General features: G+C 35.6%; 1 long non-coding RNA gene across 1 annotated transcript; it reads right to left on the bottom strand.

Annotated features, from left to right (window-relative positions):
• Window positions 1-13357: 13357 nt before the first annotated feature.
• On the bottom strand, window positions 13358-15377 carry LOC133816590 (uncharacterized). Its single transcript, XR_009885354.1, has 3 exons — window positions 14974-15377; window positions 13693-13743; window positions 13358-13443 (listed from the first exon to the last, which is right to left on the bottom strand). It is a non-coding gene; the product is annotated as an uncharacterized LOC133816590 (long non-coding RNA).
• Between the last annotated feature and the right edge of the window lie 744 nt (window positions 15378-16121).

Raw genomic sequence — 16121 nt, 5'->3', positions numbered from 1 at the left:
TGGTGGTGACATTGGGAGAAGACTCGCGAACTGTTTCCAAGTTACTTGAGTTCATAGTAATCGATTGTCAAACTGCGTACAATGCAATTTTTGGCCGACCTGCGATGATGGCGTTTGAAGCCATAACCTTTATCCGCCACCTAGCAATAAAATTCCCCTCAGCCGCAGGAATATGCACCGTCAGAGGTGATTAGCTCACTGCCATAGAATGCTATAGTATTTCTATGAAGGGAAAATCATAACCCGGGCAGCAAGCAATAGTCATAAATGACGGAGGTGAGGAGTCTCAGGAAGTAAAAGCTACTTGCAGGACGGAAGAACCTCAGCAAAAATAGGATAGTGACGTCACCCAACGCAATGATATTAACCCACGGATAGGCGAAGACAGTTCAGAACTCCAAGACATAGAGGAGCTCGAGGAAGTAAACATTGACCCCAAAGAGGCTTCAAGAGTTGTAAAGATTGGGAAGAATCTTGACGATAAAGGGAAAAAGGAGTTGGTCCATTTCTTACAGGAGAATCTGGATGTTTTTGCTTGGTCACATGAAGATATGGTGGGAATAAGTCCGAATGTAATCATGTACACCTTAAATTTGGACAAGAACGTGCCTGCAAAATCCCAAAAACGGAGATGCTTGGGGACGGTCCGAGCTGAAGCTCTTGAGGAAGAAGTAGCTCGGCTATTAAAGTTCAGATTTATTCACGAGGCAAGATACCCGATCTGGGTCGCCAATCATGTGCTGGTCCCGAAGCCAAATGTGAAATGGAGGACCGTATCGACTTCTCCGATCTGAATAAGGCTTGCCCCAAGGATTGTTTCCCACTGCCAAGGATTGATCAGTTGGTAGATGTCATGGTAGGTCATGAGCTCATGTCCTTCATGGATGCATATTCTGAATATAACCAGATCGCTATGAATTCTGCGGATCAGGAACATACTAGCTCCATGACCGAACATAACATTTATTGTTATAAAGTTCTGCCCTTCGGGCTGAAGAATGTCAGAGCTACATATCAACGCTTGGTCAACAAGATGTTCGCTAATCAGATCGAGAGAAGTATGGAAGTGTACGTCGATGGCATGTTGGTCAAGTCAAAGGCTACCAATAACCATGTATCTGATCTAGAAGAATGTTTTGGAATATTGAAGAAGTATGACATGAAGTTGAATCCACAGAAATGCACTTTTGGAGTGGCATCTAGAAAATTTTTGGGGTTCATAGTCAACACGAGGGGGATAGAGGCGAATCCTGAGAAAATCAGATTGTTGTTAGAAATTCCCTCGCCCAGGTCACGTAAAGAAGTTCAAAGCCTAGCTGGAAAGGTGGCAGCTTTGAACCGTTTCATTTCAAAATCCATTGACAAGTGTCTGCCATTCTACAACTTGCTCAGGGGAAACAAAAAATTTGAGTGGACTGAGGAATGCAAACAGGCGTTCCTCGATCTAAAAATGCACCTGGCCGAGCCCCCAGTGTTATCTAAGCCTATGTCTGGAGAACCTGTATTCCTTTATCTGGCCGTGACAGAGAATGCAGTCGGTGTCGTGTTAGTTTGAGAAGAAGACCATGCTCAAAAACCAGTATATTATATCAGTAAGAGACTTCTCGGAGCTGAGTCACGATACCCATTGATAGAGAAACTGGCATTCTGTCTGATATTGGCTTCCAGAAAGCTCCGACCATATTTCCAGTCCCATTCTATCAACGTCATGACCAACCAACCTTTAAGGCAGGTTTTGCAAAAACTTGAAACGTCGGGACATCTTTTAAAATAGGCTATCGAACTTAGCCAGTTTGAGATATCGTACGTGCCACGGAACTCAATCAAAATTCAGGCCCTTGCTAATTTTATGGCTGAATGCACCGGGTTTCAAGAGGAGCTCTTAAAGGATTCAGTGCAGGAGTTATGGAAAATATTCGTGGATGAACATCAAACGAGAACGGATCGAGAGCTGAGATAATCTTAATCTCACCAGAAGGGCATCGATTTCACACAGCTCTGACATTCGGATTCAAGGCATCCAATAACGAAGTCGAATATGAGGCCTTACTAGCAGGGCTGAGAGTGGAAAGGGAGCTCAAAGCAAAAGCTATCCAATGCTATAGTGATTCTCAGATCGTGGTCAATCAGGTATTAGGATAATATCAAGCTTGAGGTACCAAGATGGCGGCCTACCTAGCTAAGGTAAAGGGAGAATTGTCTGAATTTGAGTACAGTTCTATTGAACATATACCCCGCGAGCAGAATTCTAATGTTGATGCCTTGGCACAACTTGCCACCACAAAAGAAGCTGAAACATTGAATGTAGTGCCAGTGGAGTTCTTGGAAAGCCCGAGTGTGACAGAAGGAATGATAGAGGTCGAAATGATCGACGTAAGACCGACCTAGATGACTCCCATAATAGAGTACCTCGCAACAGGAAAGTTACCTGACGATAGAAAAGATGCAAGAAAAATACTTTACCAAGCTCTGAGGTATGTAATAATAGATGGAACCTTGTATCGACGTGGTCATTAGTTGCCTACCCTACGATGCGTTCTGCCCGAGGTAGCCAAAAACATTTTACGAGAAATACACGAAGGCTTTTGTGGAGATCATGCTGGGGGGCAAAACCTAGCACTGAAGATATTGAGGCAGAGCTATTTTTGGCCCACTTTAACGAAAGACTCAATCGCGTATGTTCAAAAGTGTGACAAATGCCAGCGTTTTGTTACGATTTCTTGAGCTGCTCCGGTTGAGCTAATGATGATTTCATCCCCATGGCCATTTGCGATATGGGGAATCAACCTAATAGGCTCCCTACCTATGGGAAAGGGGGAGTTTGTTACATGGTGGTGGTGATTGCCTATTTCACGAAGAGGGTAGAAGTCGAGCCTCTAGCAACCATCACTTCAAAAAGAGTGCTGGACTTCGTGGTGAAGAGTATTATATGTCAGTTTGGGCTTCCTAAAAAGATCGTGTCAGATAACGGGACACAGTTCGACAACGATCTCTTCACTGACTTCTGTGAAAAATATGGCATCACTAAGAGCTTCTCCTTAGTTTCATATACCCAGGCCAACAGACAAGTCGAGGTTGTAAATAAAACCCTTAAGGCAAGTCTGAAGAAGAGGTTAGATGAAGCCAAAGGATTATGGCCCGAACAGCTCCCGCAAGTACTTTGGGCCTACCGAACTTCTCACAGGACCTCCACGGGGCATACTCCTTTTTCCCTGACTTTCGGAAGGGGGGACATGCTTCCAATCGAAGCAATGGTAACTACTCACAGGAAAAAGACATTTGATCAAGAACAGAATGATGGACTACTTAACGCATCTCTCGATCTGATTGAAGAAAAACGAGAAGAGTCGCAGTTACAGCTCGCCCATTATCAACAAAAAATCACTCGCTACTTAGACTGGGCGACCTGGTTCTCAGAAGGGTCTTTTTAGCAAATAAGGTTCCCAAGGACCGTGTATTAATCCCGAACTGGGAAGGACCATATCAGGTTGTTGAGGTTTTGTGTGAAGGAACTTTCAAGATAGCTTGGCTGAATGGTGAAGTAGTCCCAAGGAGTTGGAATGTTCTACATTTGAAAAAGTATTATTAGTAGTACCAGCATCAATGTAAGGCCTATTTATAAAAGTTGTTTTTGATTAAATAATAAATGGATTGTTAACAAACTATTGCCTAGTGTTGTATTAGCTCGTGTTCTCATATTTGGAGAAGCAACCAAGAAAGTTTATACATTCTGGTTACTTGGAGGGCACATAACCGAGATTGGCAAAAATTAAGCCTGCTCGGATAAGATTAAGAAACTTAGACGTGTGGTTTAATTGATTATTCAATGGCTTTTTAAAGCTTGAGTTTTCAATAAACCTAGTGCGAACTAAGTTTAAATCATTTAAAATCCTGGATATAACTAGGTCTGAAGCTTAGAAGCTTGGATTAACTGATTAATTAACGGCTTTTTAAAGCTCTAGTTTTCAATAAACCTAGCGTGAACTAAGTTCAAATCATTTAAAACCCTAGATATAACAAGGTCAAAACTTGGAAATCTAGGAAAATTGATTATTCAAGGGCTTGTTAAAGCTTGAGTTATCAATAAACCTAGCACGAACTAAGTTTAAATTATTAAAAAACCCTGGATATATCCAGGTTTAAGGCCTGATTCTTAATAGGTATGATACAAATAAGCAAACAAAAACTTGGATATAACCAAGTTTGATAAAATCTATCTCGATCTAAAAGTCGATTCCTAAAATCTCGAGTGTACAAGAATCTAAGGATTCATAAGCATAAGAAGATAATAAAGGAAAGACAGATGGATCAAAAGTTAGATATATGTTGAAATAAAACAAATAAATTACATGAGGAGAAAAACCTCGTACTGAGCCCGAAGGCAATTGTTTAATATAAAAAAATTGTTAAACAATTACAAAGGAAATAAAATAAAAAAAAAAAGATCATTGGGCTCCATCAGCTCGCCCAACAGAAGTGACCTCCTCGCCGTCTCCCTCTGCCGCTCCAGAGACCTCACCAGTTTCTAAGGGTTCTTTCAGGAACTGAGCCTTGAATTTAGCAAGGTATGGATCCCACAACTCGAGCTCCATAAATGAGAAGTTTCCATCCTAGTTGAAGGCCCATCAATGGTATAACATCTCCACCATGGCTGATGAAGATGCCACCTTTTCTTCCTTGGCCTTAGCTTCAGCCTCGAGTAGTTTTGCCTTGAGCTCACCAATCTCGACCTGAAGACATTCAGTAAGATGATTCGCCTCAGTGGTTTGATCTTGGGAGGCAGATAGCGCAGTCTTCACGGCCTGCTCGCTTTCCTGGGAAGAGGTGAGAGCAGCCTGGGCAACCTGCTCATTCTTCTGAGCATTTTTCAAGGCGGCTTTGACGGCCTACTCATTTTCCTTGGCAGCGTCCAACTCCACCCGAAGTTCGTCATTTCTGGCCCTAGCGCGAGCTATGCTGTGGTATTGGGCCAGGACGGACTACAAAAGGACAACAAGTTACAAATATATGGTGAGCATAGTAAAAAAAAAACAACAAAACAAAATCACCACCAAGTATGGGAAAGAACTCATGATGAGATTCATCCCCTTGGCAGACTCAAGAACGTTCTCTGGGCTGCGCTCCTCAATGGTCCTCAGGTCCCTCAACCTGGATTTATAAGCCGCGCAATCATCTTGAAAGGGGGCATAGCTCTGCTCCCCCTCAAATGCAGGTCGGGCAAGAAGAGTGCTGGATCCTACTTCTATATTGTGACTTAATAGGATTTTGACTTGCCCTTGAGTTGTGATTTTCAAGACTATACGCTCAGCCACGAAATACGCGTTGGGATCAATCATGAGCTCTTTCTCCACCACCAGACCGAAGTGCGGAATGGGAGATTCGAAGGTGACCTACTTCCCTTTGTTCTTCTGATGAGAGGACGAGCTCGAGGCTTTCTTCTTCGGTGCGTTCTTCTTTTAAGGAGCCATCAGATTACCTGATGACAAAGCGGCCTAATTAGTAGGCGACCTAAGATGATCCATAACTATGATGCGATAGTACGAAGAACGAAACAGTTTATTTTGGTTATACGGGCTAAAGTTAGCATCATCCCCATCGCGTGATGCCACACAATTTCCTAGGCCACACGCCTCAGTTTCTTAACAGTCCCCTGGTATTTAGGGATCCGTGTGTCAAAAACGTCAGGCCACTACTTTCCTCTAAAAAATAGTTTTGTGCAAAACTGCTTAAGGAATCGTAACCCTTAAGCTATCTGGTTTTAAACCCAGAAACCTTACGATTTTTATGCCCCAAACAGGTATTTTCTAAACATATTTGATATTAGAACTACCCCAAATTAATCCTGAAAATTACCCAGTTTTATGAATACCAACATATTTGGTTTCACTTATGGAATCTAAAGTCGAAGCTCATTCCATATTGACGTTAACAAAAAGCCTAACAATACCTAGCGATTAACATTACAAAAAGAAAAAAAAGTTTTTGGATCATTAAAGATTGAGATACTTACAGGAAGTGTGTTCGTCGATGGGAGGATGTAGACTCGGATCACGAAAAGCTCTTGGAAAGCTTCTGGGAATCTAGGCACGAAAAATCGTTATGGGAATTCTGGGAAAGAAGGAGGAATTTGAAAATTTGTATTTTCTTGAATGCAAAGGTGGTAAGGTCTGAGAGTGGTCACCCTATTTATACGAAAACCATGAAAATTGATCTAGACCGTTCGATGTGATTGATTCGAGATCCAAGGGTCAAGGTCAAACAGACCACATGGCGGCAAAAAGTTGACAAGATAATTATTACAATCCTCGAAACCCGAACAGACGCTAATTACAAAAGGCCACATATCCAGTACTCGAGTAGTGGGCAGGCATGGTTTTACGGAATAAAAGTCAAAAAGTCCCTACTGTGTAGGTCAGAAAGTGACGACATCAAACACAAGCAGGGACTTGGGGGGAAAATGTTGTACCCTAATTTTAGCATGAGTTTATTCGTTTAGCTCGGGTACAGCTGGCAGATAGATACACATAGAGATAACAGAGGGGAATAATATCTGCTTGTTATCTACGTGGACAGTTTTAGATTCATAGTGGGGATACGTGAATATAGTCGTCCAGAGTTTATCCTGAACTAAGGGTGCAATGGTTGTGAAGCGCAAGCTCGGAATATTAAAATAGTTGTCGAAGCATGAGCTTGGAGGAGATTTCCAGATCGTGATAATTCTAGTATATTGCATACTTAAGGATCCCCAGAGACTCGGAATCCCTTTATACGTTTATTAATTACCAGCCTGTAATATTTATTATCCGAGATGGCAGGAACCTGTTTATTTTATTATCAAATCATATCCTAATATAAATGTGAATTATTTGTATTAAATGTAGATATTATGTGAATGCGTGATTGACTCACGCAGTTACCCAAACCTGTCCATGGAATTTCCCTATAAATACTGGGAATATTGGACAGGAAAGGGGGACAATTATTCTGTAATACCAAAACTCTGAAAAAATAGAGAGAGAAGCAGCAATAAGATTGACTCGTGGACTAAGTGGATTTTAACCACTGAACCACGTAAAAGTTCTGTGTTCTTGAGTGAATTTTGTTTATTAATTGTTCATTACAGTTTACCATTAAGCACCAATCTGCCTTATTATTTCTTAATACACTATTGGCGAAAAACTGCATCAACAAGTTGTAAAAATATTTTGTCTGAATTAAGTTAGCCAATCACGGGTTTTACACATACCACCAAGCCAACCAAGGTTGTCTTCTTGGCAGCATCAACTACATTCCAATTACTTTGTATACTCTAGTCGAGACTCGATCCGAATTGATGGTGTCATTTGTTCTCTTTTCATTGCCATGTTTTGATATTCTATGCCACATCATCACGCTAGTTTTTAGGAAAAACTGAATGCATTGTGTGATAATTAATTTGAAATGTAATTTTTTTTTTCTCTTTGTTGGCTGAGATTGAAATTGTGATATTGAAACTCACTACAAGAAAAAATTCTTTTAATAACACCGAAAATGTGTTATCAAAACATACCATAACACTTTTTGATGTGTTAAGAACGACTATGTTATCGTAGGTCAGAGTACTTTACATAACACTTTATCAGTGTTATACAGATGTGTTATTTTACTGTCAACTATAACACACTTTCTGTGTTATTTTAATATATAGATAAGTGTTTAATTATGTTATTTATAGTCGATTATATAACACATTTCAATACTTATAAATTTGTATTATACTACACTTTGTATAACACTTTTTTTGTGTTATACTACACTTTAGTATAACATTTTTTTGTGTTATACTACACTTTAGTATAACATATTTTTTGTGTTATACTATACTTTAGTATAACACAGTTTTTGTGTTATACTACACTTTAGTATAACACATTATTTGTGTTATATAATGAAGTTTTCATAACATAATTCTTTGCATAAAATGTGTTATTTTAATAGATATTATAACACAATTTTCGTATTATTGTTATATTTAGATATGTTTAAATTCTCATTATATATTTTATTTATATAACACTAATTTATTCTATTATATTTTAATTTTTTTTATATAATTAAAATTAGCTTTCTAATATATACTAGTATCATCAAATGAACTTGATTTTCAAATAACAAAAAGTAAGAACATTCAACATTGTATTAATAATCCACAAATTAGTTTAAAACATTCAACATTGTCATCAACAACAAAATGTTCTTTAAGTATTCAAAGAGTCTTAAATATTCAACATAGTTAAAAGTTACTACTTTCAACACAAAGAAATAAATAAAGTTACTACTTTCAAGGAGTCTTAAGTATCCTTTTCTACTTCGCTTGTCACATCTGCAAAATAAACAAAGAAATATTTTATGGTTATTATCTAGCATCACAAATTACTTCGAGAAAAATGCTATGGAAATTATATCCAAGAAAGGACACCACATACAAAATAATGAATTCACAACTACCAAAGCAAACAAAAACCATTCTACTTCGAAACTACTCGGAAATGAGCCTTTTACTTAAGAGTGTCAAAAACCATAATTTCCAATTCTCCACTTAAGATATAAAGGAAATACTAGCAATTTTTTCTTTTTTGGTTTCATCAGGTTATGACAGGTGGGCAAAAGAAACAATTAACTGAAGTCACACAGAATAGATTAGCATTTGCTAGTTTGGTAAAGTTGAGTTCTTTTCACCATTGTCAAATCTATCAATAAAGATAAGATCAAAATATTTATACAATTCTAACTAACATAGCTAAAAGTCAATAGTTCTATTGTTACTATCACAGTATATTCATTAGCAAAGGAACCATAAGCTTCTGATGAATGTTAATTAAGAAGGTCAAAAGCACCATCACGAACTTCATCATATGCCATACAACCTTTAATGCATATACAACTCCAAAAGAAAACAAAGCAAAAACTGGAGAAAAACAGTTCCTCTACTTTCACATCTCTTAAATTTCTTTCACTGTATTGATGTAATAATGTGTTGATTTATTTTAAGGGTTCCTTAGGAAGCTGTTGCATATTATGATAAATATTAAAAGCCAATAGCATGAAGAAGAGAAATTGCAAGATCAGAATCTTCTATCGACCCTAATTTTTTTATGTTTTCTCCTTAAGGAATCAACTTTTTAGATGATGCCAATACCTCATAAAGCTTAAACTAGTACTTAATATATGAAGATAGGATCTTTCTCCTCTATGATCATCGCTCCCAGGCTCAGCTGTGCCAGAAACAACTTATGTTTCTTTAAAATACAAAAATGACCATTATATAGATGAAATTGCATAGCTAACTATAGCATTATATATATATATTATATGATAGGGAGCATATGAGTTAATGCAGAATTAAAAGAAGTCAAAGAATTAGAAGAGAGGAGGAAGACACTTGATGCTCTGGCAAAAACAACAATTAGTTACTCCTATTGCCACTGCTAATAAACTTATGTGTGAGATATGAATATGAGAGAAGGCATAGCTCCATACCTAGGGAATCTGTAGAGTGCTAGAGGTGTTGTTGCCGAAAGTCTTAACTTTAAAGTGAATAACAAGATTACTACAGTAGATTGTTGCTGCAGAGTTTTATATAATTTTTTTCTTTCTGATTCTTTGATCCCTGAAAGTGAATAAGAATGACCATAACCAATTAACCAACCAAATCAGAATGCATATGAGACAAAAAAGCACAGAAGAAAATCTTACTATCAATCAATATCAGCTTTACCATTCTTAGTAATAGAATAGGAAACAGACCTATCATGTTTTGGCCCAATAAAGCTCCATGACTTAATCGATTTTTAATAAACACATCTTCTCACCAATTTCCAAAAATAAACTACCACTAACTATTATTATTTTACTTATGCCAAATACATAAACCATCAAAAGGAGCATGTGCACAAACCAGTACAGTTAACAAATTCTATGGAAAATAAAATAGAGAAGATAACATCTTGAATACATATTTTCCCCTACACTGTTTCACTTTCAAAAAAGAGAAATCAAGTTAATAATCGATAAATGACCCTGAAAGACAATCATTATGCAGCCAATACATCCTATGCTCCAAATATCTATTGCAGGAGTGTACTGAAGACAAAAAGTAGAGGTCTTAGACTCTTAGTATTAGAAAAAAGTACTAAGCAACCATATACTTGATATTTTTTTTTTTTTAAATCTGAACACTGAAAAATGATCTTCATTATGAACAATCATTATTCAAGACAATAATCAGAAAACAAACCAGCAAAATAAAAAAACAGCAAGCAAACAAATTTTGTAGTCTGAGAGCATAGCATTAACTAATAATGAGAGAATAATGAGAAATTGATTCTTATTATTGAAAATGAACCAAGTGATGAGTACAATTGGGTTAGCCAATTAGCTTTATTTATAAGCTGGCTAGCCGATCAGGAGAATTCAATCAAGATAACCTCAAAAACAATTACAGGTCTTACATGAGCTCAAGAACAAGTGAAGAAGCTCCCCCGCCACCGTTGCATATGGCACCAACCCCGTACTTTCCCTTTTTATGTCTCAATACCTGCAACAACATTATTCTTATTTCAGAAATTCCAAGTAAAATATATCAGAGAGAGCATAGTAACCAATGTCTCTTTTATTCCACAGCTAAACTCTCAACAGAAATTTAAAAGAATAAATGACAAACACGAGATCACTTCACATGAGTATATGAAGAAAGCATAAGCTTAGATATGACCACGAACTATGACTTTAGATCATTAAGAAAACATGTAAACAAAACCAGAGAACTATATAAATGATATTAGAATGTCAAACTAGGAATGCATTGCAAGAGAAGGGAAGCTTATAGATTACCCCTAACAATGTGACCAAGATACGAGCTCCACTGCATCCTAATGGGTGTCTCAATGATACAGCCCCACCATGTACGTTAAGGCTTACCAGAGATATTTGGAAATTGGAAGAGTAAAAAAATGTAGATAAGGATAGTGACAAAATGGAGCAAAGCTGAAATGCATTGTGGACAGATGAATGACTATACAAATTGCAAAAAATGGAAGAGTGATCACATTTAAAATAGCATACATTTTAGACTTAAGAGTAAATCAACTTGAAAGAAATTATCTAGTTTTCTCCAAACTCACAGTATAGGGATTACAAGTACTAAAATCTTACAGAAAACGCTTCATTTATTTCATAGTAATCAATCTGAGAAGCATCTAAACCAGGATTTGAAATAGCTTTTGGTATCACAAGGGCTGGAGCAGTTGTAAAGAATTCAGGTGCCTGCGAAGATAATCTTCTTTGAGCTATGTTTCAGCAACAGTAAAATAGAACTAGGAAGCCAATTCATTGGAGTACCTGAGCTGCATCAGCATAGCCCTTAATCTTTGCAATTACTTGCAATCCAAGTTGAAGTGCCTTCTCTCCACTCACTAGGACTAATGTAGCTGCACCATCACTATTCATGATAAAAACCAAACCATAAGGCAAGTTAAAATCTGAAACCCTAGTCACGCACACATAAAAATAAGAAAAAGGCTGCCCACAGAAAATAAACCAGTTTTGTTGTCGCATAAACTACCATAAGTATTGCACACCAGTTGCTTAATTGTACAAGAAAGTAAATGAGTATTGAGATAGTACAAGCCTCTAAACAGAAGGCACAGGAAACAATATATCTAATTGCATTACCACACTAAGTTAATAATTTTTTTTCAGCATTGGCGGCGGGGGGAAAGAGAGAGGTGGGAACCTTATGATTGAAGCATTGCCAGCAGTAACAGAGCCCTCGTTCTACTTGAAACTTGGTCTTAACTTTCTTAATTTTGCAGCATCAAACTATGAAGAGAGACAAAAACAAATTAAAAGTATTGAAGCAAGTATTGAAAAATCTGACTTAAAATCTACTTTTAACTAGAAAACCTTACTATGACATAAATATTAATAATTATACAAGTTCACAAAATTTAGTATATACCATTTAGTATCAAGATAACCCACATCCATATATTTTTTTGTAAAAGCTGGACCTCAGAAAATCCTAGTACCCTAGAAGCAATCAATCCAATAAATTGCTTTCCAAATGAGCAAGCAAGAAACATTCACAACTAGAGAAGAAATATGGAAACTGAAAACTTAACTTCTCTTTATTTAGTGTAACAATAAAAATAATTAAAGAAATAAATAATACTTAACGTGACATCTAGGCAAGTAAGATGTTTGACAAAAGAAGGTATTAAAAAAAGAAATACCCTGAACTATTAAAAAAGAAAGTAATCACTATAGATTACTTGGACAAAAGAAAGATGAAACAATTAAAAAATTATCTATTATTAAAAACAGTCAACAATATTCATAAGAACTCATTAGCCTAAAAAATTATAGAGGTATGTTGACTTACAAGACCAGGGAATTTGACCTTGAGAAACCGGATTGGGGGCACTAAACCATTCTTATTGAAACTTCATCTCCTATTGGAGACAGTTAAAGACAAACCAATTATATTATGTCATAATATAGAACAATATATTAAGATACAGAATCAAAGAAAGAACCTTTACTATCTAACTGATATTACTGACATCAGTAATTACAAAGTCTAATATGAGATTCCTCAGCTAACTTTAAATTAGTGCTAGATGATGTGTTTTCTTGTTTCATTAGAAAGAAAGTGACCAACTCATCCTTATATCAAAAAGAGCTTTGTGCAAACACCAGAGAACACAAATGAAAACCATAAGAACTAGAAACTTGATACTAAGGAAGTTCTATAAGTAGTTGGAAGTATTACCTCACTTCATACTTAGGAAGCTCTCCTTTGGTGAATCTGGAAACCAAACACACACCTCATAAAAGTTTATTAGAAAAAAGATGTGCATGATGTAGTCTGCCAATGCTAAAGATCCCCATCAATAACAAGTAATACATTTAATAGTCAAAATCAATATATATATATGAAGAAAACTTTCAATTTTGTATACAAATTAGTCTCAGATGCTTCTCAAATTTCTATTTTTGAGAGAATTGGGGAAGAAATTTCAATTTGCAAAGAAAAAACCTATTGTTCTATTTGACAGTGTCTTGGAAAACAAAACATCAAGAAAATTGCAGGTCAATACCTTCCCCAGTGCTCCCACTCTCATTCTTCTACATATCTAATCTGTAATAACCAAACCAATAAATATCAGTTGTTTTAACTCTTTCAAGTGCAACAAGAAAAAGAGCGAGAGAAACTGCAGCAATAATGAATAAAATATTCCTTAATTTATACTTCAAGCAGCAGTATGTTTAAAAAATCAGATTTACAACTAAGAAAAAGATGTTGTAAAGTGCTATACCAATAAGAAAATTAAGTTGCCCTCAATTCATATAGCAATACAAGGATCCGTGTATGCACCTCAAGGTAGTAAGATGTTTGAAAATCTGGGGAAAAAATGACAAGCACAAATATTCTTTAGTGTATAAGGTCATTTTTTGTATGTAAAAAATAAATAAACAAGAGAAAATGAAATCCCTTGAAATTCTATTTTTTTTTCTTTCCCCTTCTTAAAATACAATTTCCAAACAGAAATGTAAATAAAATTGTTCAGATGTTAGTAAAACCATATCAAATCGACTGAATAATGGCAAAACAATAGATTTCTAGAGTCCACAAGGAAATAAAAGCCCAACCTTTCAATCTTTATCACTTAAAAGACCATCAAGAGCAGGGTGATTTAGAAACTGTACAGAAGAAGAAGAAGAAGAAAAATAATTATTTTTAAACAATTCACTAACCAGAAAACAGAAGGCCGTAATCTCTTTACAGAAGTTAAAAGGAAAGGAAAACACAGATCACTTACAGTAGTTGACCAAAAGGAAGGAATACACTTTGCTATATCATTTCAAGATATTCATAAAATATGGAAACCAACCTCAAGGAACAATGCACCTAATTGGTAACGTGGCACAAATTGCAAATGGAAAGATGTGGATAAGAACTTGCCAATTACAGTATATAAAAACTATCCGTATAACTTTCAAAATTCGGGTACGTATAAAGCAACTTAAGATACACAAAAATAGAACTTCGGAACATATTATTAATAACTAGATTATGACATGAAATTAATCATCAGAGCAGAAGAGTAAACACGAACTAAGTCTAGAATCCGAGACTGAGTAAATAATAACTCTATATCAGATGTAATTTAACCCCACATTAACAACCCAAAATCTAACCAATAGGTTGGCTTATGCTACCATCAATATAGAACAGAAGTAAACATAGAATGGATATCTATCTATTAAGGGGAAATAAAAACATAAATGCCTTTAAGGCTATACACATGTAAGACTAGATGAGAATGAGATCAATGTCCAACAACATGTTTTACTAAAGCATATGAAGAGTTTTACTAAAGCATGTTTAAAATACAAATTTATCTTGATTACTTTCTACTCAAGCATTCTTCTGTAACCAAGAAAAGTTTCTTGATTTGTATTATTGCTTCATTAAAATTCCAATAACTAACATATATTTTACAGGATATGTCTAACAAAATAGGAAAAAAAACATCTCTATATATCATTAGTAAAAAATAATACATATAAACACATAAAATTCAAGCATGGTGATTGTAAACTACCACAAACAAAACCAATAAATACCCTGAACTATTAAAAAAGAAAGTAATCACTATAGATTACTTGGACAAAAGAAAGATGAAACAATTAAAAAATTATCTATTATTAAAAACAGTTAACAATATTCATAAGAACTCATTAGCCTAAAAAATTATAGAGGTATGTTGACTTACAAGACCAGGGAATTTGACCTTGAGAAACCGGATTGGGGACACTAAACCATTCTTATTGAAACTTCATCTCCTATTGGAGACTGTTAAAGACAAACCAATTATATTATGTCATAATATAGAACAATATATTAAGATACAGAATCAAAGAAAGAACCTTTAAACCATTTGGAAATTTGGGGAAAAGCACAAACTTTTAACACCAACAACTTGGGCCTTCGGAACCTGCTCAATAAAATAGATAGTTATTCTATAATTGTTATATTTCAGGATGGATGTGCTAAATATCTTTAAAATAAGAAGTTCACTAACTAGAAAAATAGGACAAGTATTAGTGACATCAATTTTAACCTAGTAAAATGCCAAATACAAGATATGTACAACAAGTATGTATTATTCCCAAAAGCTAAAAGGACAATCATTTCTGATTTTCTGGTCACTTGGTGTAGCGACTGAAAAATCGCATAAATACCTTGCAACCAGTTGTGATTGGTCTCAGATTTTTAAAAAACAAACAAATACCAAACCATTACAACTCCTTAATTCATACTAAAGCTACAAATAAGAAAAGACAATACAAATCCAAGCCCAATAACTTTGCTCTCCAGCAGTGTAGAAGCCAATAATAATGGACCTAATACGAGACAATGCATACATACCACAACCACAAATATGGTACAAATAAAAATATATATAATAAGAGTTCTTTTAGCAGTACGCCTGAAGTGCATTGTTCTTAATATTGGGTATAAGAGAGTCAACTAATCCAAAACTAATCAAAGAATAGACTTAAGTATTATTTAATGATGACAACATTACTTATCTGCATTACCCAAGTTTACAAGTCAAATAAATGTCCATATTAAGAGGAAACACAATCCAAATGAGACCTAAAATTAAAAACATTTCAAGTCCAAATACAAATAAAAAGATATTTGGTGTGGTGATACCAGCAAACACAAAATGAGTTGAACACATAGATAAACTCAAAACATATAAGACAGACTAATAACAGATCCCACTCTCAAATTAATGTAATTGGAAGAGACTAAACATTTTTCATGGAACCTAATGGACGAGAACTTGATAACAAATAGTGTTGGAGAGACATGATACACAGTATAGGAGAAATACCAGTTCAGGCCCTTCTTCGTATTCCCCTTCATCACCTCTTCTTCCTCTTATCCCTACCCAAGTTCCCCACATTTCGAGCAAAGGGCAATACCTTCACAATTAAAATCACAAACCAAATCGATTAAAATGGAATCATTAAACACCAAAATTTGGAATAAAAAGAAAACTACT

This window comes from Humulus lupulus, chromosome 2 (assembly GCF_963169125.1).
Source record: "Humulus lupulus chromosome 2, drHumLupu1.1, whole genome shotgun sequence".
NCBI lineage: Eukaryota > Viridiplantae > Streptophyta > Magnoliopsida > Rosales > Cannabaceae > Humulus > Humulus lupulus.
The sequence above is the reverse complement of the archived record's forward strand: the minus strand, read 5'-3'. Positions and strand labels throughout refer to the sequence as shown.